This window comes from Platalea leucorodia (genome assembly GCF_965183815.1).
Source record: "Platalea leucorodia genome assembly, chromosome: W".
In the NCBI taxonomy this organism is placed as follows: domain Eukaryota; kingdom Metazoa; phylum Chordata; class Aves; order Pelecaniformes; family Threskiornithidae; genus Platalea; species Platalea leucorodia.
In genome coordinates this window covers 32,583,421-32,610,157 of record NC_138859.1, presented here as the reverse complement: position 1 = coordinate 32,610,157, position 26,737 = coordinate 32,583,421, and the positions used below count along the sequence as shown (strand labels likewise).

General features: G+C 46.5%; 1 pseudogene across 1 annotated transcript in view; it reads right to left on the bottom strand.

Moving 5' to 3' along the window:
- The window catches only part of LOC309601926 (G kinase-anchoring protein 1-like), a 41,334-nt pseudogene extending 15,705 nt beyond the window's left edge, over positions 1–25,629 (bottom strand). The window contains exons 1-2 of the transcript in view: positions 25,606–25,629; positions 11,614–11,755 (exon numbers count right to left, since the gene is read on the bottom strand). The product of the transcript in view is annotated as a G kinase-anchoring protein 1-like (transcript). The remainder of the gene's footprint in view (positions 1–11,613; positions 11,756–25,605) is intronic.
- Between the last annotated feature and the right edge of the window lie 1,108 nt (positions 25,630–26,737).

Sequence of the window (26,737 nt, the reverse complement as noted above, 5' to 3'; positions counted from 1 at the left end):
GAACACCTGCCTGCCGATGGGAAGTAGTGAATGAATTCCTTGTTCTGTTTTGTTTGCGTGCACGGGTTTTTTTTGCTTTGCCTATTTAACTGTTCTAATTTATTTTACTTCAATTATTAAACTGTTCTTATCTCAACCCACGAGTTTTCCTCCCTTTTACCCTTCTGATTCTCTCCCCCATCCCACTGGGGGGGGAGTGAGCGAGCGGCTGCGTGGTGCTGAGTTGCTGGCTGGGGTTAAACCACGACACAAACATTAATTGTTTGTCAATATAGCTTTCTGTATTTCCTCTTAATTAAACAGAAAGCAGTTCAATACAATCTTTTTTGGCGAGACATAAGTTGAAGATATCTCTGTAAAAGAAAATAACATCCCAGTAGCTGCCAGCATAGAAGTTCAGTAGCTTCACAAAACACTTTGTAACTCCAGCTGGTACAGCTTATTTGCGGTTTGCCTTGAAAAAAAGTCTGTTCAAAGTTAAATACTCGCAAGGGCATCTTTAAGCATACCAGGATAGCCCAAACTTTATTATCCACAGTGAATTGAGATGTCTGAGGATCTGTGTGAATGAGTTACATGGAAAAGAAAACACAAATCTGGAGCAGACAATCATTTAAAAGGAATCTAGAAAAAAAGCGTACTGAAATATTTCTTTAAGCATCACCCAATAAATGCACTAAATTATTTGTCCATCTCCGCTGTTTTTGTCAAAAATAGTTAAAATACTGGAAATAATTCAAAACATTCATATGCAGCATCATACAAGAAAAATCGCTATACATTCTTCAGTAATTCAGCATTTTAAATATTCCTTTTCAATAGAGTCAAGAACCAAAATTAATTTCAAATGCAAGTATTTGTCCTAACTGACATCATAGGGACAACAAATTAGTCTATCTGTTTAAGTTAAAGATTGTTTTACTCTTTTGGATCAAGTGCATTTCTTATGTAATTTCTGTTTGTGGTAGCTTTGGCAGAAACACACTAAACGCATTATATTGGCCTTCATACAGGCACAGGCACAGCAGATCGACACTTCCACCCAATTTGGTGTCATCTGCAAACTTCCTGAGGGTGCACTCAATCCCCTCATCCAGATCATCAATGAAGATGTTGAAGAGGACTGGCCCCAGTACTGAGCCCTGGGGAACACCACTCGTGACCGGCCGCCAACTGGATTTGACTCCATTTACCACCACTCTCTGGGCTCGGCCGTCCAGCCAGTTTTTAACCCAGCGCAGAGTGCACTTATCCAAGCCGTGAGCAGCCAGCTTCTCCAGGAGAATGCTGTGGGAGACTGTGTCAAAGGCCTTACTAAAGTCCAAGTAGACAACATCCACAGCCTTCCCCTCATCCACTAAGCGGGTCACCTTGTCATAGAAGGAGACCAGGTTAGTGAAACAGGATCTCCCTTTCATAAACCCATGCTGGCTGAGTCTGATCCCCCAGTTGTCCTGCACTTGCTGCATAATGGCACTCAAGATGACCTGCTCCATGACCTTCCCCGGCACCGAGGTCAGGCTGACAGGCCTGTAGTTCCCTGGATCCTCCTTCCGACCCTTCTTGTAGAGGGGCGTCACATTTGCTAGCTTCCAGTCATCCGGGACCTCCCCGGTTGACCAGGACTGCTGATAAATAATGGAGAGTGGCTTGGCCAGCTCCTCTGCCAGCTCCCTCAGTATCCTCGGGTGGATCCCATCTGGCCCCATGGACTTATGCGCATCCAGATGGAGGAGCAGGTCAGTGACTGCCACCTCTTCAACAACTGGGACTTCACTCTGCATCCTATCTCCATCTCCCAGCTCAGGGGCCTGAAAAACCCGAGGATGGCCAGTCTGACTATTAAAGACTGAGGCAAAGAAGGCATTAAGTAAGTACCTCAGCCTTCTCCTCATCCTTCGTGGCAAGGTTACCTTCTGCATCCAACAAAGGAGGGAGATTCTCCCTGGCCCTCCTTTTGTCACTGATATGTTTATAAAAACTTTTTTTGTTGTCTTTAACAGCGGTGGCCAGTTTAAGTTCCAGCTGGGCCTTCGCCTTTCTGATCTTCTCCCTGCATATCCTCACAACATCCTTGTAATCCCCCTGAGTCACCTGCCCTTTCTTCCAAAGGCGGTAGGCTCTCCTTTTTTTCCTGAGTTCTAGCCAAAGCTCCCTGTTCAGATAGGCCGGTCTTCTCCCCCGCCCGCTCGACTTGCGGCACATGGGGACGGCCTGCTCCTGCGCCTTTCAGATTTCCTTCTTGAATAACGTCCAGCCTTCCTGGACTCCTTTGCCCTTCAGGACTGCCTCCCAAGGGACTCTCTCAACCAAACTCCTAAACAATCCAAAGTCTGCCCTACTGAAGTTCAGGGTAGCGGTCTTGCTGACCCCCTTCCTTACTTCTCCTAGAATTGAAAACTCTATCATTTCATGGTCGCTGAGCCCAAGACAGCCTCTGACCACCACATCCCCCACCAGGCCTTCTCTGTTCGTAAACAGCAGGTCCAGCGGGGCGCCTCCCCTGGTTGGCTCGCTTACCAGCTGTGTCAGGGAGTTCTCTCCCACACACTCCAGGAACCTCTGAGACTGCTTCCTCTCTGCTGTGTTGTATTTCCAGCAGATATCTGGTAAATTGAAGTCTCCCACGGGAACAAGGGCTAGGGATTGTGAGACTCTTCCCCAAGCCTGTAGCGTTGCATGAGGTGGTTGTGACCCAAGTGCAGGACCTGGCACTTAGCCTTGTTGAAGCCATGCCATCTTGATTCCATGTTGATTCCATACCATCTACGTCATGGCCAGGTCCCACACTTTCCCATACATTCCAATTAATCAGCACCACTTTTCCAGTCTTTTGAGATATATATATACACACACATAGATATAATTTCCTCAGTCTATAAGCAATCCCTCTAAAACGTTTGTTGAGTTCATATTGTAGTTATTGCTGAGCAGTGCTTACACAGCGTCAAGGCCTTTTCTGCTTCGCACACGACCCCACCAGTGAGTAGGCTGGGGGTGTGTAAGAAGTTGGGAGGGGACACAGCCGGGACACCTGACCCCAATTGAACAAAGGCATATTCCATACCATATGATGTCATGCTCAGCATATAAAGCTGGGGGAAGAAGAAGGAAGGGGGGGACTTTCGGAGTGATTGTCTTCCCAAGTAACCATTATGCGTGATGGAGCCCTGCTTTCCTGGAGATGGCTGAACATCTGCCTGCTGATGGGAAGTAGTGAATGAATTCTTTGTTTTGCTTTGTTTGCGTGTGCGGCTTTTGCTTTCCCTATTAAACTGTCTTTATCTCAACCCACTGAGTTTTCTCACTTTTACTCTTCTGATTCTCTCCCCCATCCCACTGTGGGGGAATGAGCGAGCAGCTGTGTGGTGCTTAGTTGCTGGCCGGAGTTAAATCACAACAGACTGCCAGGCTGACATTTGTAAGCACTTTAAGGTTTGCTTTGCTCTTCCTAATTAATTAAGGTTTCTGAATGAACATTAATAAATTTATCTGATGATTTAAAAAACTAACCGTGGGTGACAAGGGAAAAAAATATTTTCATTTCTTAAGTACATCTAAATGAACACAAAGCACTTAAGATCAGGCCATCAAATGCCATATAAAGTGCTTTTATATTTTATACCCACATGTTGTGGTTTAACCCCAGTCAGCAACTAAGCACCATACAGCCGCTTGCTCACCCTCTATGCCCCCCAGTGGGATGGGGGAGAGAATCAGAAAAAAACCCTAAAATCTATGGGATGAGATAAAGCCTGTTTAATAGAACAGCAGAGGAAGAAATAATAATAATAACAATAAAGAATAATAATAATAATAGTAATAGTAATAATAATAATAATAATAGAATATACAAAGCAAGTGATGCACAATGCAATTGCTCACCACCCGCTGACTGATGCCCGGCCTGTTCCTGAGCAGCAATCACTACCCCCCAGCCAACTCCCCCCAGTTTATAGGATGAGCATGATGTCATATGGTATGGAATAGCCCTTTGGCCAGTCTGGGTCAGCTGTCCTGGCAATGCCCCCTCCCAGCTTCTTGTGCACCTGGCAGAGAATGGGAAGCTGAAAAGTCCTTGACTTAGTGTAAGCACTGCTCAGCAACATAGAAAATATCAGTGTGTTATCATCAACATTCTTCTCATCCTAAATCCCAAACACAGCACTATACCAGCTACGAGGAAGAAAATTAACTCTATCCCAGCTGAAACCAGGACAGTATCCACCCCTTATTCCATACCATCTACGTCATGCCCAGGCCCCACACTTTCCAATACATTCCAATTAATCGCCACCACTTTTCCTGTCTTTTGATATACACATAGATATCATTCCTTTAGTCTATGGGCCATCCCTCTAAAATGTCCGTTGAGTTCATTTAGTCCACGACTTTCGGCTCCATCTGCCATAATAGTCTTTCAGAGCAGGAGAGATGGTGTGTGGTGTTGGACTGTTGCATGCTGAAGCCAGTTCTGGTTCCATGACCGCTGCACTCTGCTCGGTTTCATCAACGTTCATTCTTCATTAATCTGGGTGATTCTTACTGTATACTGTTGATATGCCACATATAGTAATCATTGAAGTGATGACATCCAGTATTATATAGCAACTAACGTTATACACTTCAGTTCATTAGCTATTCTCACCCAAAATCAAATCCCCTTGAGGTACACATCGGACTTCCCCATCCTCTCGCATTACGCACCAAGTGCACCCAGGTCCTTGAGCAAAAGCAATCCCACGAATGGGTTTGCTTCTACCCAAGGCAGGAGTAACCCAGACGGTCTTCCCCAGCATCTTTTTTATGATGTGCACTACAGGGACTTTATCCCCCTCTACAGTACGTAAAAGTCTTGATTGGGCAGGGCCAGCTCGACTGGCAGATCCCCTAGTGTTGACTAACCAGGTGCCCTTTGCTAGATGTGTATCCCAATGCTTGAATGTCCCACCACCGATTGCTCTCAGTGTAGTCTTTAACAGTCCATTGTATCGTTCGATTTTCCCGAAGGCTGGTGCATGACAGGGGATGTGATATACCCACTCAATGCCATGCTCTTTGGCCCAGGTGTCTATGAGGTTGTTTCGGAAATGAGTCCCGTTGTCTGACTCAATTCTTTCTGGGGTGCCATGTTGCCATAGGACTTGCTTTTCAAGGCCCAGGATAGCGTTCTGGGTGCTGGCATGGGGCACGGGATAAGTTTCCAGCCATCCGGTGGTTGCTTCCACCATTGTAAGCACATGGCGCTTGCCTTGACGGGTTTGTGGGAGTGTGATATAATCAATCTGCCAGGCCTCCCCATATTGATATTTCAGCCATCGTCCTCCATACCAGAGAGGCTTGAACCGCTTGGCTTGCTTGATTGCAGCACATGTTTCGCATTCATGGATAACCTGTGCAATAGTGTCCATGGTCAGGTCCACCCCTCGATCACGAGCCCATCTCTATGTTGCATCTCTTCCTTGATGGCCTGAGGTGTCATGGGCCCACAGAGCTAGAAATAATTCATCCTTACGTTGCCAGTCCAGATCCACCTGAGCCACTTCAATCTTAGCAGCCTGATCCACCTGCTGATTGTTTTGATGTTCTTCAGTGGCCCGACTCTTGGGTATGTGAGCATCTACATGATGTACTTTTACAACCAGGTTCTCTATCCGGGCAGCAATATCTTGCCACAATGTGGCAGCCCAGATGGGTTTGCCTCTGCGCTGCCAGTTGCTCTGCTTCCATTGCTGCAACCACCTCCACAGGGCATTTGCCACCACCCATGAGTCAGTATAGAGATAGAGCATTGGCCATTTTTCTCGTTCAGAAATAGCCAAAGCTAGCTGGATGGCCTTCACTTCTGCAGATTGGCTCGATTCCCCTTCCCCTTCAGCAGTTTCTGCGACTTGTCGTACAGGATTCCATACAGCAGCCTTGCACCTTCGATGGTTTCCCACAAGACGACAGGACCCATCAGTGAACAGGGCATATTGCTTCTCATTTTCTGGCAGTTTATTATACCGTGGGGCCACTTCAGTACGCAACACCTCCTCCTCTGGTGATATTCCACAATCTTTGCCTTCTGGCCAGTCCATGATCACTCCCAAGATTCATGGGCGACTGGGGTTTCCTATCCAAGCCCGTAGTGTGATCAGTGTGACCCACTTACTTACTCCACGTAGCATCAGTTGCATGATGTGTAGAGGGGACCCTCCCTTTGAACATCCAGCCCAGCACCGGCAGTCGGGGTGCCAGGAGGAGCTGTGCTTCAGTACCAACCACTTCTGAAGCGGCTCGAACCCCTTCATATGCTGCCAATATCTCTTTTTCCGTTGGAGTATAGCGGGCCTCGGATCCTCTGTATCCCCGACTCCAAAACCCTAGGGGTCGACCTCGAGTCTCTCCTGATGCTTTCTGCCAGAGGCTCCAGGTAGGGCCGTTCTCCCCGGCTGCAGTGTAGAGCTCATTTTTGACATCTTGCCCTGCACGGACTGGCCCAAGGGCTACTGCATGAACTGTCTCCCGTTTAATTTGTTCAAAGGCTTGTCGTTGCTCAGGGCCCCATTTGAAATCGTTCTTCTTCCGGGTCACTTGACTGATAGAGAGGGCTTACGATGAGACTGTAATTTGGAATATGCCTTCTCCAAAAACCCACAACGCCCAAGAAAGCTTCTGTTTCCTTTTTGCTGGTTGGTGGGGACATGGCTGTTATTTTGTTGATCACATCCATTGGGATCTGACAACGTCCATCTTGCCATTTCATTCCTAAAAACTGGATCTCCTGTGCAGGTCCCTTGACCTTACTTTGTTTTATGGCAAAACCGGCCTCCAGAAGGAGTTGGACTATTTGCTTCCCTTTCTCAAAAACTTCTGCTGTATTGCCCCGCACGATGATGTCATCAATGTATTGCAGGTGTTCCGGAGCTTCACCCTGTTCCAGTGCAGTCTGGATCAGTCCATGGCAAATGGCAGGGCTGTGTTTCCACCCCTGGGGGGCAGTCGATTCCAGGTGTACTAAACGCCCCTCCAAGTGAAAGCAAACTGTGGCCTGCACTCTGCTGCCAAAGGGATTGAGAAAAACGCATTAGTGATGTCAATTGTGGCATACCACTTGGCTGCCTTTGACTCCAATTCATATTGAAGTTCTAGCATGTCCGGCACGGCAGCGCTCAGCGGCAGTGTGACTTGGTTCAGGCCCCGAGAGTCTACTGTTAGTCTCCACTCTCCATTAGATTTTCGCACTGGCCATATGGGACTGTTAAAAGGTGAGCGAGTCTTGCTGATCACTCCTTGGCTCTCCAGTCGACAAATCAATTTATGGATGGGAATCAGGGAGTCATGTTTGGTGCGATATTGCCGCCGGTGCACTGTTGTGGTAGCGATTGGCACCTGTTGTTCGTTGACCCTCAGCAACCCCACAACAGAAGGGTCCTCTGAGAGTCCAGGCAAGGTGGACAGCTGTTTAATTTCCTCCATCTGCAAGGCAGCTGTACCAAAAGCCCACCGGTACCCTTTTGGGTCCTTGAAATACCCTCTCCTGAGGTAGTCTATGCCAAGGATGCACAGAGCCTCTGGGCCAGTCACAACGGGATGCTTCTGCCACTCATTCCCAGTTAGGCTCACTTCGGCCTCCAGTACAGTCAGCTGTTGGGATCCCCCTGTCACTCCAGAAATACTGATGGGTTCTGCCCCTTTATAGCTTGATGGCATGAGGGTACACTGTGCACCGGTGTCTACTAAAGCCTTATATTCCTGTGGGTCTGATGTGCCAGGCCATTGAATCCACACAGTCCAGTACACCCAGTTGTCCCTTTCCTGCACCTGGCTGGAGGCAGGGCCCCTCTAGTCCTGGTCGTAGCATTCGTTACTCACTTCTTGTCAATGCGAATCAAAAGTCCCTTTATTAAGATCGGAAGCAATATCAGCCCTCCTACTCTGTCTGGGGAGCTGCCCACTGGAAACTGGAGCAGCAATTTTCCTGGAAGAACCACCTTCTGTAGTTGTTTTTCCTTGCAACTCACATACCCGTGCCTCTAGGGTCGAGGTAGATTTTCCATCCCACTTCCTCATGTCCTTTCCATGGTCACGCAGGTAAAACCACAGGGTGCCTTGTGGTGTGTATCCACTATATCCTCTCTCTTGAGCAGAGGGACATTTACTCCTAATAGCTGAGATACTGGTCCGTACAGGTGAGGAGTGGGACATGTCCTCTCTGAATCGCTGGAACTCCCGGGACAGTTTTTCCACAGCCGAGACGCAAGCCCGTAGGGAGGAAGAGAGACTTTCTTCGTATTGTTGGAGTTGGCCAGCCAATTCATCCATCATTTGTCCCTCTCTATCTTTCTAGGTCATTGCTGCTAATGAGTTGGCATATGATGATGGTGTGCTCCATAGAAACTTCCGCCACATGGATCGTGTGCACTGGACTTCATCTGGATCTTTGGATAGGAAACTGGGGTTTCCTATTTGAGCCCATTGTGTGATCAGTGCGACCCACTTACTCCACGTAGCATCAGTTGCATGATGTGTAGAGGGGACCCTCCCTTTGAACATCCAGCCCAGCACCGGCAGTCGGGGTGCCCTCAGGTACTGGATACCTCTCTCCATGGTGGTCCACTTGCCTGGGTGACATATAACATCTTCCTTGAAGGGATACCTTTCCTTCACACCTGACTGGAGTCGCCTCCAGAAGCTGAGGGCTTGTGCCCCTTTTCCAATTGCTTTGTCAATGCCCCCTTCCCTAGAAAGGGATCCCAGCTGCTTGGCTTCCCTACCCTCTAATTCCAGGCTACTGGCCCCATTATCCCAGCATCATAGCAGCCAAGTGATGATGTGCTCGCCAGGACGACGACTAAAATATTTTCGCATATCTCTCAGCTCACTCAGGGACAGGGATCGGGTTGTTACCATCTCATTTGTGGGTTCTGCCTCTTCCTCTTCCTGTTCTTGTGATGGCCCTGGTTCATCATCAGCCCTTACTAAACGAGTTGATTTTCTCGTGTATTTTTTCTTCTGTATAGGGGCAACTGATACTGGCACGGGTTGGTTCTCTGGCGTAGCCACAGCGCCCGTCACAGGGGCTGGCATAGTCACAGCGCCTGTCACAGGGGCTGGCATAGCTGTAGCGCTGGTCACCGGGGCTGGCATAGTCACAGTGCCTGTCACAGGGGCTGACATAGCTGCAGTGCCTGTCACCAGGGCTGGCATAGATGCAGTGCCTGTTGCCCGGGCTGGCATAGCTGCAGCGCCAGTCGTTTTGTCGTCAGATCCAGAGACCTTCTCTTCCCCTTGAGGGTTCTGAATAGTGTTTAATACAGCTCTGTAGGCATGGGCCAGGCCCCAGCACATTGCAGTGATTTGTGTCTCCCTAGAATTGCCAGGGTGACAGCATACTTTTTCCAAATACTTTACTAGTTTTTCAGGATTCTGCACTTGTTCAGGGGTGAAGTTCCAAAACACTGGAGGGGCCCACTGTCCTAGGCATTTGCCCATACTCTCCCATGCACCCTGCCAGCCTTGGGCAGATCTCTGGATGATATTCTTAAAATGCTTATTAACCTTAGACAAAACCGAAACAATATTCCCAAGAACTACCAATAGAAGTATCTTAACTACCCAAGGATGTTCAAGATACTGAAAAGTTGTTGTAATGAAGGAGGAAACATCATAGAAGAAGGCAGCGAAGGTGCCATTCTGTATTTCCTCCATAAAAACCCTCTCAGAGGAAGAGGTATAATTGCTAATTGTCTCCATGAGGTGGTACCCAAAGTACAATAATGACTTCGCTACAGAACCCAAATACCAGATAATGCTCAAGGTCAGTATTTTAATAATAAGTCTCCAAAGCAAAACATCACTAATCACTGCAGAGCACAGCAAACTGCAAAACCCAACACCAGTCTTCAACATGTACTGCAAAAACAAGAGCATGGTGCAGATCAGGTAGACTAATACTGAGAACAGATGAATCAATATTATGACCAGCAACTGTTAACAGATACAAATTCCTTAATACACTCTGGTTAATATGTTATTAACTCAAACCCTTCGCCCCACATTGGGCGCCAAAAAGGACTGTCATGGTTTAACCCCAGCCGGCAACTATGCACCACACAGCCACTCGCTTACTCCCCCACCCCAGTGGGATGGGGGAGAGAACTGGAAGGGTGAAAGTCAGAAAACTCGTGGGTTGAGATAAGAACAGTTTAATAATTGAAGTAAAATGAAATAGAATAGTAGTAGTAGTAGTAGTAGTAATAATAATAATAATATAATAATAATATACAAAGCAAGTGATACACGATACAATTGCTCACCACCTGCTGACCGATGCCCAGCCAGTCCCCGAGCAGTGATCGCTGCCCCCCGGCCAACTCCCCCCAGTTTATATACTGAGCATGATGTCATATGGTATGGAATAGCCCTTTGGCCAGTCTGGGTCAGCTGTCCTGGCTATGCTCCCTCCCAGCTTCTTGTGCACCTGGCAGAGCAGGGGAAGCTGAAAAGTCCTTGACTTAGTGTAAGCACTACTTAGCAACAACCAAAACATCAGTGTGTTATCAGCCTTATTCTCATCCTAAATCCAAAACACAGCACTATACCAGCTACTAGGAAGAAAAAATCAACTCTATCCCAGCTGAAACCAGGACACATGCCTAACAGAACTTACAAAGCCTGGTTTACTATGGATCTGTACTGTATATCCATATATCACTCCACCTAAACATCCCCAGCTTTGCTTCCACCACAGCTCTTCGCCATCCTCCCATGGCAATACTTCTGCTTCTTGTCCAAATTATATAAATCCCCCTCTACCACACTCCAAATTTCACATCTCACCTACGAGGTGTGCAAGCAGCAGCAGGTACTGGCTCTAAGCTACTAATATACTGAACAGCCATTCACTAGACTTGACAGAAGAGGCAGTCTGACCTTCTACTGAAACTCTTTCTTTCTTTCTCCCCAGCCATCTCTCTTTATCCATGAGATTTAACTTCATAGAGCAACATATTTCAGTGTCCTGGTTTCAGCTGGGATAGAGTTAATTTTCTTCCTAGTAGCTGGTATAGTGCTGCGTTTGGGATTTAGGATGAGAATAATGTTGATGATAACACACTGATGTTTTAGTTGTTGCTAAGTAGAGTTTACACTGGTCAAGGACTTTTCAGCTTCCCATGCTCTGCCAGGTGCACAAGAAGCTGGGAGGGAGCATAGCCAGGACAGCTGACCCAGACTGGCCAAAGGGCTATTCCATACCATATGACATCATGCTCATCCTATAAAGCTGGGGGGAAGAAGAAGGAAGGGGGAGATGTTCAGAATGATGGTGGTTGTCTTCCCAAGTAACCGTTACATGTGATGGAGCCCTGCTTCCCTGGAGATGGCTGAACACCTGCCTGCTGATGGGAACTAGTGAATGAATTCCTTGCTTTGCTTGAATGTGCAGCTTTTGCTTTCCCTATTAAACTGTCTCTATCTCAACCCATGAGTTTTCTCACTTTTACTCTTCCAATTCTCTCCCCCATCCCACTGGGGTGGGGGGAGTGAGCGAGCGGCTGTGTGGTGCTTAGTTGCCGGCTGGGGTTAAACCACGACATTCAGGAAACCAAAGATAACAGTAAGCTGTACCTGCTCATCTCTGTCTCCACTCTTGCCAATTTTCTTCCTGAGAGTTCATCTGCCTTGTGGTGTGCAGTGTTTGTTCATGCTGAGATAGACAACCTCCATGGGAGGATTTATGAGGCATCTTTTTAAAAGCAAGATTTCTGAGCTGAAAAACATAGTAAGTTATTTTTAATCAGCTCTTCAAGGAGTTGATCAACAGGACCCCCTGGGAAATGGCCCTCAGGGACAAGGGAGCAGAACAGGGCTGGCACGTCTTCAAGGATGCTTTCCATAGGGCACAAGAGCTCTCGATCCCCAGGTGCAGGAAATCGGGCAAGGAAGGGAAGAGGCCGGCATGGCTGAGCCATGACCTGTGGGTCAAACTAAAGGGCAAGAAGAGATTGCACGGGCAGTGGAAGAAAGGACTGGTATCTTGGGAAGAGTACAGGGACACTGCCCGGTTGTGTAAGGATGGGATCACGAAGGCCAAGGCTCGGCTGGAGCTGAACCTGGCGAGGGATGCAAAGAATAATAAGAAGGGCTTCTATAGGTACATTAACCAGAAAAGGAAGGTTAAGGAAAGCGTACCCCCTCTGATGAGCAGAAGTGGCGAGCTGGTAACAACAGACGAGGCGAAGGCTGAGGTACTCAACAACTTCTTTGCCTCAGTCTTCACTGGCAACCTCTCTCCTCACACCTCCCGAGTCAACGGGCCATTTGATGGGGATCGGGAGGGCAGAGGTCCTCCCACTGTAAGGGAAGATCAGGTTCGTGACCACCTGAGGAACCTGAATGTGCATAAGTCCATGGGTCCCAATGAGATGCATCCCAGAGTCCTGAGGGAATTGGCTGATGTAGTTGCCAAGCCACTCTCCATCATATTTGAAAAGTCATGGCAGTCAGGTGAAGTCCCGGGGGACCGGAAAAAGGGAAACATTGCACCCATTTTTAAAAAGGGTAAAAAGGAGGACCCTGGGACCTACCGACCTGTCAGCCTCACCTCTGTGCCTGGGAAGATCATGGAACAGATCCTCCTAGAAGCTATGCTAAGGCACATGGAGGAGATTCAGGACAGCCAGCACGGCTTCACCAAGGGCAAGCCCTGCCTGACCAACCTAGTGGCCTTCTATGATGGAGTGACTACATCAGTGGATGAGGGAAGAGCTACGGATGTCATCTCTCTGGACTTCTGTAAGGCCTTTGACATGGTCCCCCACAACATCCTTCTCTCTAAATTGGAAGGATATGGATTTGATGGGCGGACTGTTTGGTGGATAAGGAATTGGCTGGATGGTCGCATGCAGAGGGTAGTGGTCAATGGCTCAATGTCCAGATGGAGAACAGTGACGAGTGGTGTCCCTCAGGGGTCCGTACTGGGGCCAGTGCTGTTCAATATCTTCATCAATGACATAGACAGCGGGATCGAGTGCACCCTCAGCAAGTTTGCAGATGACACCAAGCTGAGTGGTGCAGTCGACACGCCTGAGGGACGGGATGCCATCGAGAGGGACCTGGACAGGCTGGAGAAATGGGCCTGTGTGAACCTCATGAGGTTCAACAAGGCCAAGTGCAAGGTCCTGCACCTGGGTCGGGGCAATCCCCGATATCAATACAGGCTGGGGGATGAAGGGATTGAGAGCAGCCCTGAGGAGAAGGACTTGGGGGTACTGACAGATGAAAAGCTGGACATGAGCCAGAAATGTGCTCTCGCAGCCCAGAAAGCCAACCATATCCTGGGCTGCATCAAAAGAAGCATGGCCAGCAGGTCGAGGGAGGTGATTCTGCCCCTCTACTCTGCTCTGGTGAGACCCCACCTGGAGTACTGTGTCCAGCTCTGGGGTCCTCAGCACAGGAAGGACATGGACCTGTTGGAGTGGGTCCAGAGGAGGGCCACAAAAATGATCAGAGGGATGGAACACCTCTCCTATGAGGAAAGGCTGAAAGAGCTGGGGTTGGTCAGCCTGAAGAAGAGAAGGCTCTGGGGAGACGTTATTGTGGCCTTTCAGTACTTAAAGGGGGCTTATAAGAAAGATGGGGACAGACTTTTTAGCAGCGCCAATAGTGATAGGACAAGGGGTAATGGTTTTAAACTAAAAGAGGGTAGATTCAGAGTGGATATAAGGAAGAAATTTTTTACAATGAGGGTGGTGAAACACTGGATGGAACAGGTTGCCCAGAGAGGTGGTAGATGCCCCATCCTTGGAAACATTCAAGGCCAGGCTAGATGGGGCTCTGAGCAACCTGATCTAGTTGTAGAAGTCCCTGCCAATTGCAGGGGGGATGGACTAGATGACCTTTAAAGGTCCTTTCCATCCCAAAGCATTCTATGATTCTATGATTTTATGATTCTATGATTCTATTCTTAGAGCAAAAGGCTGAGAGTGTGTTGGGAGCAGGGCAGAACTGAGAAACCATGGATCAAGGAAAAACAAGTCAAGAACACCTAGAACATCACAAATAATCAGTACTTGTTATTCTCTTTAAATGATGAAGCAATACGGTAAGTTTGGGGTTTCCTTTGTGTGTGTGGGGGGGTTATTTATTTGTTTTTAAAACACAATTTAATACTCAAGAACACTATAGTTATCCTGCTTAGGAGCTTAGTTACAGCTGAGAGATGTTGTGCTACTACTACTCTGGAACACACAATAAATTGAAACCCAAAACTCAAAAACAGTTGAAGATACTTCTTTACGGGGGGAACCATCAGAGAAAAGTGCTCAGTCATGCTATTAGAAGAACTTACAACACCAGATGTTACTTTTGGTACTGCATCAGTCATAAGACTTGAAGTTTGTAAACTCCCTATTGCATTCAGCTTAAAGAAAACAAAAATTAAAGTAGTCCACTTCGGTATGAGTCTGTCAGCCAAGAGCTTGATATTTCTAGTGCTCTATGTACTAATTGTGATATATTTTTTTTTTTCTTAATTTAAGTAATTAAATGGCACAACACAGTCTTTATTAAGTTCACAGCCATTAATGGTGTCAAATATTCTCAAATATTGGAAACCAATGGACTTAAAGCTTTCAGCTGAGGAAACATGATTTCTAGGCCTTTTACAAGATTTTTTTTTTCTTAAACAAGGAATTAAAAGTAATGTTGTTCTTTATTGTGATAGATATGAAGAGTATTAGGAAATTAGTATTGGCATTCTTGAGCTGAAAATATTCTAACTGTGCTTAAAGAGGCTTGGGGGGAGGGGGGGGGCAGAAGGGGGGGGAAATGGGTCAAAATTCCAGAAGGAAATTTTGTAATTCCACAGCTCAAACTATGACCTGAAAAACATTTCAACTTTTATAGTGCTTTCAATTAAGAGTTTGACAGTCTGAGAAATTTTATGAGTTGATAAGTCAGTTGACCCACACCTATCTACATAACCACAAGACAACTCCTCTCCTTACTATATAGAGAACAGTGAAAGTCTGTGAGAGGAATAAAAGGAAACAAAAAGTGCTTGTAACACTTAAGCAGCTCATTAATATCTCAAGTTTTAAAAAAAAAAAATAAAAGAAGAGAATCTATAGTCATTCCCATTTTTGTTGTGCATTAGCACTACTCACATTCTTCAAGAAAGACTTCAATATATCAAGAAAGTAACTACCACTTCATTTCTGTGTTAGGGAAAAGATCACTGAAGAATGGATTTCAAAGTTGCAATATCACTAAGGCATTGATACACAGGTGGCAGTAATTCATGAACCAGTTTCAAAACTTTCTGCTTTGCAGGATCGATAGCAGACTATTAGTTTAACTATTTTTGCAGTCTGTTTTAAACTATTAGAGTTTGTAAACAGATTTCCTTAAACCAAAAGTATATATTATTCAGATTCATATATCACCAACAACATAAGATAAGCATTATAAATATGCAGCATATAATTTTGAGGCAATGAAAAATTATTTGTTATCTTGGCTAGCAAATAGTAAATTTAATGCTTTACTCATTTCACAGAATCACAGAATGGTTGGGCAACCTGTTCCAGTACTTAGTCACCCTCACAGTAAAAAAGTCTTTCCTTATGATCAGACAAGAACCTCCTGTATTTCAGTTTGTGCCAGTTGCCTCTGGTCCTGTCACTGGGCACCACTGACAAGAGCCTGGCTCCATCCTCTTTGCACCCTCCCTTCAGGTATTTAAATGCACTGATGAGATCTCCCCTGAGCCTTCTCTAGGCTAAACAGTCCCAGCTCTCTCAGCCTTTCCTCATATCAGAGATGCTCCAGTCCTTTCATCATCTTTGTGGCCCTTCGTTGGACTCCCTCCAGTATGTCCGTGTCTCTCTTGCACAAGGGAGCCCAGAACTGGACACAGGACTCCAGGTGTGGCCTCACCAGTGCTGAGTAGAGGGGAAGGATCACCTCCCTCGACCTGCTGGCAACACTCTGCCTAATGCAGCCCAGGATACCATTAGCCTTCTTTGCGGCAAGGGCACACTGCTGGCTCATGGTGTCCACCAGGACCCTCAGGGCCTTTTCTGCCAAGCTGCTTTCCAGCTGGGTGGCCCCCATCATATACTGGTGCATGGGATTATTCCTTCCCAGGTGCAGGACTTTGCACCACTTGCCCTTGTTGAACTGCATGGTCAGCCCATTTCTGCAGCCTGTCAAGTTCCCTCTGGATGGCAGCACGGCCCTCTGGCATATCATCTACTCTTCCCAGTTCTGAGTCATCAGTAAACTTGCTGAGGGTACACTCACCCCCATCATCCAAACCATTAATGAAGACATTAAACAGGACTGGACCCAGTATTGACCCCTGGGGTACACTGCTAGTTATTGGCCTCCAGCTAGACTACCTGCCACTGATCACCACTAGTTGTTCAACTAGTTTTCAGTCCACCTCACTGTCTGCTCATCCAGCCCATATACATCAACAGTTTCTCGATGAGGACCTAATGGGAGACAGTGTCAAAGGCCTTCCTGAAGTCCGGGTAGACAATATCCACTGCTCTCCCCTCATCTACAGGGACAGTCATTTCATCACAGAAGGTTATCAGGTTGGTCAAGCATGACTTCCCCTTGGTGAATCCATGCTGACTACTCCTGATGGCTTTCTTACAATCACAGAATCCTAGAAACATTAAGGTTGGAAAAGACCTCTGAGATCATCGAGTCCAACCATTAACCTAACTGCCAGGTCCACCTCTAAACCATGTCCCTAAGCACCACATCCACACGTTTTTTGAACACTTCCAGGGACTGTGATTGCACCACTTCCCTGGGCAGTCTGTCCCAATGCCTAACCACTCTCTCAATGAAGAAAATTTTCCAAATATCTAATCTAAATCTCCCCTGGCACAACTTGAGGCCATTTCCTCTTGTCCTGTTGCTTGCTATCTGGGAGAAGAGACCAACCCCCACCTCGCTACAACCTCCTTTCAGGTAGTTGTAGAGAGCAATAAAGTCTCCCCTCAGCCTCCTCTTCTCCAGGCTAAACAACACCAGTTCCCTCAGCCGCTCCTCATAAGACTTGTGCTCTAGACCCCTCACCAGCTTCATTGCCCTTTTTTGGACACTCTCCAGGACCTCGATGTCCTTCTTGTAGTGAGGGGCCCAAAAATGAACACAGTACTCGAGGTGCAGCCTCACCAGTGCCGAGTACAGGGGCACTATCACCTCCCTGGTCCTGCTGGCCATGCTATTCTTGATAGAGGCCAGGATGCCATTGGCCCTCTTGGCCACCTGAGCACACTGCTGGCTCATGTTCAGGCAGCTGTCAACCAACACCCCCCAGGTCCTTTTCACCACTGTCTGGGCTCGGCCATTCAGCCAGTTTTTTACCCAGCAAAGGGTATGCCTGTCCAAGCCATGAGCAGCCAGTTTCTCCAGGAGAATGCTGTGGGAAACGGGAAAAGGCTTTACTAAAGTCCAGGTAGACAACATCCACAGCCTTTCCCTCACCCACTAAGTGGGTCGCCTTGTCATAGAAGGAGATCAGGTTGGTCAAGCAGGACCTCCCTTTCATAAACCCATGCTGGCTGGGCCTGATCCCCCAGTTGTCCCGTACGTGCCTCGTGATGGCACTCAGGATGATCTGCTCCATGACCTTCCCTGGCACCGAGGTCAGGCTGACAGGCCTGTAGTTCCCCAGATCCTCCTCCCGACCCTTCTTGTAGATGGGCATCAGATTAGCTAACCTCCAGTCAGCTGGGACCTCCCTGGTTGACCAGGACTGCTGGTAAATGATGGAGAGTGGCTTGGCGAGCTCCTCTGCCAGCTCCCTCAGTATCCTCAGGTGGATCCCATCTGGCCCCAGAGACTTGTGGGCATCTAGGTGGAGGAGCAGGTCGCTAACTGTTACGTCTTCGATTATTGGGGCTTCATTCTGCTTCCCATCTCCGTCTCCCAGCTCAGGGGGCTGAATACCCTGAGGATAACCAGTCTGACTATTAAAGACTGAGGCAAAGAAGGCATTAAGTACCTCTGCCTTCACCTCATCCTTTGTGGCGATGTTTCCCTCCACATCCAATAAAGGATGGAGATTCTCCTTGGCCCTCCTTTTCTTGCTGATATATTTGTAAAAACATTTTTTGTTATCTTTTACTGTAGTGGCCAGTTTAAGTTCTAACTGGGCCTTCGCCTTTCTGATTTTCTCCCTGCATAACCTAACAATAGCCTTGTAGTCTTCCTGAGTTGCCTGCCCCTTCTTCCAAAGATGGTAAACTCTCTTTTTTTTCCCTGAGTTCCAGCTGAAGGTCCCTGTTCAGACAGGCCGGTCTTCTCCCCCGCCAGCTTGTCTTTCGGCACATGGGGACAGCCTGCTCCTGGGCCTTTAAGACTTCCGTCTTGAAAAACATCCAGCCTTCCTGGACTCCTTTGCCCTTCAGGACTGCCTCCCAAGGGACTCTGTTAACCAGGCTCCTGAACAGCCCAAAGTCTGCCTTTCTAAAGTCCAGGGTAGCGGTTTTGCTGACCCCCTTCCTTACTTCTCCGAGAATCGAAAACTCTATCATTTCATGATCACTGTGCCCAAGACAGCCTCCGACCACCACATCACCCACCAGGCCTTCTCTGTTCGTAAAGAGCAGGTCCAGCAGGGCACCTCCCCTGGTTGGCTCGCTTACCAGCTGCGTCAGGAAGTTATCATCTTCCACACACACCAGGAACCTCCTAGCCTGTTTCCTCTCTGCTGTGTTGTATTTCCAGCAGAGATCTGGTAAGTTGAAGTCTCCCACGAGAACAAGGGCTAGCGATCGTGAGACTTCAGCCAGCCGCTTGTAGAATACTTCGTCTGTTTCTTCATCTTGGTTGGGTGGTCTTGAACAGACTCCCACCAGGATATCTGCCTTGTTAGCCTTCCCCCGATCTTTACCCATAAGCACTCAATCTTATCATTACCTTCATTGAGCTCTATACAATCAAAGCACTCTCTAACATATAGAGCTACCCCACCACCTCTCCTTCCTTGCCTGTCCCTTCTGAAGAGCTTATAGCCATCCATTGTGGCACTCCAGTCATGAGAGTTATCCCACCACGTTTCCATGATGGTGACTATGTCATAGTTTTCCTGCCACGCAATGGCTTCCAGCTCCTCTTGCTTATTGCCCATGCTGCGTGCATTGGTGTAAATGCACTTCAGTTGGGCTACTGATCTCATCTGCAACACAGGCATGCCACCCCTAGGCTCATCCCTAGCAAGCCTGGTTTTTATCCCTTTCTCCCTTTGCATCTAGTTTAAAGCTCTCTCAATGAGGCCTGCTAACTCCTGAGCTAGAATCCTTTTCCCCCTTTGCGACAGGTGAACCCCATCTGTCTCCAGCAGGCCTGGTGCCATGTAAACTGCCCCATGATTGAAAAACCCAAAATTCCACCGCTGGCACCAGCCTCTGAGCCACGTGTTAATGAGATGGGTCTTCCTGTTCCTTTCCATATTCCATTCTTGTCCTTCCTGTGCCTGGAAATGGTTTCCAGGATTAGCTGCTCCATCACCTTCCTTGGGATCGAGGTGAGGCTGGCCAGACTGTAGTTCCCTGGGTCCTCCTCCTTCCCTTCTTGAAGATATGAGTGACATTTGATTTCCTCCCATCCTTGGGCACTTCTCCCAGTCACCATGATAACCAAAGACTGTAAAGAGTGGCCTTGCAATGACATCTGCCAGCTCCCTCAGCACTCATGGGTGAATTCCATCAGGGCCCATGGACTTATGGATGTCCAGTTCACTTAAGTATTCCCTCACCTGATCCTGTTCCACCAAGGGTACATCTTCCTTGGTCCAGCCTTTCCCCTTGGTCTCTGGGACTTGGCATTCCTGAAGGCCAGCCTTGCTAGTAAAGACTGAGGTGAAGAAGGCATTCAGTACCTCAGCCTTTTCCATGTCCTGTGTCACTAGGTCCCTGCCCCATTCAGCAGCAGACCCACATTTTATTCATTTTTAGTCCTCCTTTTATCATCTATGTATTTATAGAAGTCCTTCTTCCTGCCTTTGCAATCCGTTGCCAGATTAATTTCCAGTTGGGCTTTGGCTTTCCTAACCTCATTCCTGCATGCTCAGACAATATCTCCATATTCCTCCCAGGTGACCTGTCCCTACTTCCACATTCTTTATGTGTCCTTTTTGTGTTTGAGTTTAGTCAAGAGCTCCTTGTCCATCCATGCAGGCCTCCTGACATTTTTGCCTGACTTCCTACTTGTTGGGATGGACCATTCTTGAGCTTGGAGGAGGTGATCATAGAAGCATAGAATGGTTTAGGTTGGAAGATATCTTGAAAGAACATCAAGTTCCAAACCACCTGTCATGGGCAGGGACATCTTTCACTAGACCAGGTTGCTCAAAGCCCCATCCAAACTGACCTTGAACACTTCCAAAGATGGGGCAGCCACAACTTCTTTGGACAACCTGTTCCAGTGTCTCACCACCCTCATCATAAAGAATTTCTTCCTTATGTCTAATCTAAATCTATCCTTTTTTAGTTTAAAACCATTGCCCCTTGTCCTGTCACTACAGGCCTGTGGTGGGTTAACCCTGGCTGGACGCCAGGTGCCCACCAAGCCACTCTATCACTCCCCCTCCTCAACTGGACAGGAGACAGAGAAAACGTGACAAAAGGCTTGTGGATTGAGATAAGGCTGGGGAGATCACTCACCAGTTACTGTCACGGGCAAAACAGACTCAACTTGAAGAAATTAATTTAATTTAATGCCAATTAAACAGAGCAGGATAAGAAAAAAATCTAAAAACACCTTCCCCTGACCCCTCCCATCTTCCTGGGCTCAGCTTCACTCCTGAATTCTCTACCTCCTCCCCTCCTGAATAGTGCAGAGGGATAGGGAATGGGGGTTGTGGTCAGTTCATAACGCTTTGTGTCTGCCACTCCTTTCTCCTCACGCTCTTCCCCTGCTCCAGTGTGGGGTCCCTCCCACGGGAGACAGCCCTTCATGAACTGCTCCAGCATGGGTCCTTTCCATGGGGTACAGTCCTTCAGGAATGGACTGCTCCAGCGTGGGTCCCCTGCAGGGACACAGGTCCTGCCAGAAAACCTCCTCCAGCGTGGGCTCCTCTGCACAGGGCTGCACTTCTTGCCAGGAGCCTGCTCCAGCGTGGGCTCTCCATGGGGTCACATCTTCCTTCAGGGCACATCCACCTGCTCTGGCGTGGGGTCCTCCACGGGCTGCAGGTGGATATCTGCTCCACCATGGACCTCCATGGGTTGCAGGGGGACAACCTGCCTCACCGTGGTCTTCACCACGGGCTGCAGGGGAATCTCTTCTCCAGCGCCTGGAGCACCTCCTCCCCCTCCTTCTTCACTGACCCTGGTGTCTGCAGAGTTGTTTCTCTCACATATTCTCACTCCTCTCTCCCAGCTGCTGTTGTGGCAGCATTTTTTACCCCTTCTTAAATATGTTATCACAGAGGCGCTACCACTGTCAGTGATTGGCTCACCTTTGGCCAGTGGTGGGTCTGTCTTGGAGCCGGCTGGGACTGGTTCTGTTGGACATTGGGACAGCTTCTGGCATCTTCTCACAGAAGCCACCCCTGCAGCCCCACCCACTACCAAAACCTTGCCATGTAATCCCAATACAAGGCCCTGGTAAAAAGTCTCTCTCCATCTTATAAGCCCCCTTCAAGTATTGAAAGGCCGAAATAAGTTCTCCCCAGAGCCTTCTCTTCTCCAGGCTGAACAACCCCAACTCTCTCAGCGTTTCTTCATCCTTGAATATTAACCAGATTTTTTGGGTCCCTCTTCCCAGACCTTCTGTAATCTGTGAAAAAGAAGGAAAGGAAGAAAAAGATTAGCTTTAACCCAAAGTCATTTCCAATGGTTCATTGAAATAAAGCTTTCTAAATTACTGTTCTGCTAAAATTGAAGCAGAACTTTATGATTTCCAAAATCATTTTAAGAGTTTGGACAACATCTATAACAGCTTTTGGAATAGTCTTTAAGTTGCTCAGTAGCCAAATATTTCTGAAATAATTTTGGAATAGGGATCCACACTATTCTCCTGAATTTTTTTCTGAATCTCTGCTGGCCCTCTTATAAGTGGAATTCATACCAGCATGTTGTATAGCTCAATATTTAGAGAGGGCTTTGGGTTTTCTAGCAAAAAGGACCTTCAAAGAATTCAAAGAGTTTGGGGGTTTAATATCTCTCTAAATATTTTAATTTTTCAAATACCGTTTTGTTATAATAGTTGTATTCTTCCTCTGTACAATCTGTAGCAGAACTGTAGCATGGGAAATTAATTCTAGCAAAGTACTTTTGTTTAGGAGTGTGCAGCACATTTTATTGCGCTGATATAATAAGAACATAGTAATACAGGGTCAACCAAGTGTATTAAAACACACAAGAAATGGTGCCAGCTGGCTCTTGCAAGAGTTTCTAGAATATACAGTTCCCCACATCTTTCTCTACTGCAACTTCTAAGCCAAGTTTTAACAAACAAGATTATATCATGTAGCTCAGCAACATTTGACAGGTCTGTACTTATCTTCTCCAGAAAACCTATGTAGGCTTTTGGCTGGGAATCAAGAAGACTTTGATATCTCCTGCCGCCATTTCAGAAATGCAGGAGATGATAACTGAAGCTGATCTTAAGGATGCCTGGGACCTCCTAGGTCCTTTTGAGAAAATTAATAGATGTGAAGAGGTGTCATCCACATGATTCTGATATGTAAATGATCCAGAGTGACTTAACAGGCACTACAGAGGGCATCACATGGAAAAAACGTTGCAGCAGCAGCTTTCCTCCATGACCAACATCAGAACCCGCTGGACCATTTCTTTTGGTGTGAGATAAAGGAACAGAGACCACCCAAGTCCATGGCAGGCTGAGATGAGTGGCAGCAGGAGCCCCTGGTGGCAGAAGAAAAGGAGCACAATGGTAGAAACAAAAGAGCAAGAGCTTGTCTGCTAGCTATAACCTGTCATGGGAGAAGGAGTGGCCAGGGGCAGGACTGAGGACAAATGCCAGCTCAGGCACAGGGACTAACTGGGGGTCAGGAGACTGCGCAGGCCAGGATAGCTGGGCTGCTGTCTATTGCTATGGCCCAGAGAGAGGGGCATGTTCATGGAATGGATGCATGAAGGCAGAAAGAAGGGGATCTCTCATATTTTCTTTAGTTATTTCAAGATTTCAATAAAACTGGACACAAAACTGTGTCCAGCTCTGGTCTCCTCAGTACAAGAGAGACACGGACATACTGGAGAGAGTTCAGCGCAGGGCCACTAAGATGATTAGGGGACTGGAGCATCTCTCCTATGAGGAAAGGCTGAGAGATCTGGGACTGTTTAGCTTGGGGAAGAGAAGGCTCAGGGGGGATCTCATCAATGTGTATAAATATCTGAAAGGAGGGTGCAAAGAAGACAAATCCAGTCTTTTTTCAGTGGTGTCCAGTGACAGGACAAGAAGCAATGGGCACACAGTGAAACACAGGAGGTTCTGTCTGAACATCAGAAAACACTTTTTTACTGTGAGGATGACTGAGCACTGGAACAGGTTGCCCAGGGAGGTTGTGGAGTCTCCCTCCTTGAAGATATTAAAAAACTGTCTGGACATGGTCCTGGGCAACCAGCTCTAGGTGGCCCTGCTTGAGCAGAGGGTGTTGGACCAGATGACCTCCAGAGGTCCCTTCCAACCTCAACCAGTCCATGATTCTGTGATTTGTGTAAGAAAAAAGCAGATCCTTCAGAATGTGACTCCTAAGAACTAAAGGGTTTAATCAAGAAAATCTTTGATGCAGCTGCTCTGCTACAGGCCTGATATTTCCTTCCAAATACTTGGCATGACCTAGTAAGGTTGCTTTGCTCAGCACTGAGTGGCATAATGCCACTTTAACACACCTGCTACAAAGAGTCTTCTCCTGTAAAGTTGCTAAGAAACAAGGCCACACAGTACCTTGCTAGACCAGTTCTGCTTGTGTTCTTCCTCCCTTCCCTACTCTCCACAAGGATTCCTGAGCCTCTTTGAGTACAGTGAGCAGCCTTGCCTTCTGTAGCCCTACTTTCACTCGCAGGACAGGCTTACAATGTCCCTGAAAATCAGCCTATGCATAGAGACTATTTGGCTTGGCTGCATCATGCAGCAGGGATATAGCTCATCCTCTAAAGAAAGGAAAAAAACAAAAAATATCAGAAACCCAAAGCTATATCACCATATTGCAGCAATGATGATTTTGACATTGATTATACCCAATTGTTTTTTTATAACTGATTGCTTGTGTGAATAATACAACCATTTTTTTCTTAAGTAAGGTCTTTAAATGCAGGATTTGTAATTTAATTAGAACACTCTCACTTTATTATCGCTAGTGTGTCTGCTAGAATTAAAATGCATGCCATGTCTTTTACTTACTATGTAAATTGTACCTGTAACATAATAAGAATTTAATTTTATTCATACGAAGTCAAGCACAAGATAACCAACTGGTTTGGTTTTCATTTTTTTTATTTAACAAAAATATGTGTTACCTCTAAGAGATATGGAAATTCAAAAGTCAACACAGTGGTCTTCCCGGATGAGCAATAATTAGAAATGCATTAGAGTTTTATCATCTGAAATAAAAAAGCCTCATGTTTATTGCTTACAATGTTTAGCAGCATCAACTTTGTTAATTGCAACAACAGACCCATTTTTTTACTGCTTCAGGAAGTGTCAGAAAGAGCATCTTAGAATATTGTAGGATGGCTTTTAAAAAAATTTAAGAACAGTTCTGTCATATCATTAATAATTTACACACCAGGGAAGACTTGTTAACAGCAGGAAAGAAAGGATCCATAATGCACATAAGTAATTTTATTATCAGGCCTAGAACTTTGAAGTTATAATACTTAAATGTAGCAACCACTAACTCTGGTAATTATCTCAACCTATTTCCAGTAGCCATTTTTTCTACATCCATTACCAGATGCAGCCTTACTGTCAGCTGCCTGGTATAAGGGAAAGAGGAGAGATGAATCTGGATAGTCCATACAATGTGTCATGACTGTGGCTATGCAGTCGGGAAGCCCCCCCCATCCTTCTTCCACATTGATTCTGTGCATTCATCTGGGTATAGGTACGGCTTAAATCCCCTACCCTGAGTCCTGCACACCATGCTTGATCTTGCAAAGAGGGACAGGCAAAAATTCCTGAAGTACTGTGGAGCCCTCATCAAATCTAACTGGTCCCTAGGGGGACTCCCTGCATAGATTTTGTTATAGTCCCTTACCCTGGAAATCAATGGGAAAATTCATGACTTTTCCAGGCAGAACCTGGCCTTTATTCATTAGTAGAAGCAGGGATAAATTATCTACTAAAATAAGCATGCATTACAGATTTAAAAAAAAATATAATTGAGGGCAAATCATTTAAAAGCATCCCCTCCCAGTTTATAAACAGCTATTTTTAACTTTGTTTAAAGTTCTGAGTTCCTAGGGAGAACATTTGTCCAGAGAGATAAAAAATATACCACTTTCCTGTATCCATAGCAGAACAGCTTTCACACAATAAATTATTTTCTTTATAGTAAATGCAGTGTTCTTGAAATGTGCCAGTTTTCAGGGCTGCACTGGAGATGATAGCAAAGGAGCAAGTTACCTGCACAGTATGCATCCAGTGCATCTTGACAAGGGAGAGTGTACACTTGTGCTACTAGCTCTTTTGACTCTTAGCTTAGATAGACAGCTACAGCTCTGGAGATGGTGGCTTGTAATTTATAAAATGGTTATTTGTTATGAGAAATTGGAATAAAACTGCCTCACTCTTTCCCATTAGATAGCCATGCAAAACTTCAACTCTAAGCAGCCTGGACCAAATTCAACTCAGTAACATAGAAGTGAAAAGTTCTGCATCCTATCATCAAGTGCCTAATCTAGCCACTTCTTCCACACATAAACACTTCTGAATTGAAAAAATTAGCTTGGTAACAAAGTTTCCAAATGTATAGTATCCTCACTTTATAAGATACTAGCAAAAGGGGAAAAACTGGCCCAGAGAGGAATGTTTGTTTTTTCTCTAAACAATTGTATTTGGTGGCAGTCTTTGACTGAATAAATCTGTACACTTTCAAATTTATTCAGTAACAGATCTTCATTTTTACTAGCAAGTTTAAAAACTGAATATTGTTAGCATAGAATAGAATAGAATACAACAGAACAGAATACAACAGAACAGAATAGTTCAGTTGGAAGTGACCTACAACGACCATCTAGTCTAACATCCTGACCACTTCAGGGATGACCAGAATTTAAAGCATGTTAGTAAGGGCTGATGATGAGCCAGGGCCATCACGAGAACAGGAGGAGGAAGAGGCAGAACCCATAAATGAGATGGTAACCACCTGATCCCTGTCCCTGAGTGAGCTGCAAGATATGCAAAAAGATTTCAGCTGTCGTCCAGGTGAGCACATCATCACCTGGCTGCTCTGATGCTGGGATAACAGGGCCAGTAGCCTGGAATTAGAGGGTAAGGAAGCCAAACAGCTGGGATCCCTTTCTAGGGAAGGGGGCATTGACAAAGCCATTGGAAAAGGGGCACAAGCCTCTGGAGGCGACTCCAGTCAGGTGTGAAGGAAAGGTATCCCTTCAAGGAAGATGTTATATGTCACCCAGGCAAGTGGACCACCATGGAGAGAGGTATCCAGTACCTGAGGGAATTAGCTGTGCTGGAGGTAATTTATAATGACCTTGACAACGAGCAGCTATCCAAAGATCCAGATGAAGTCCAGTGC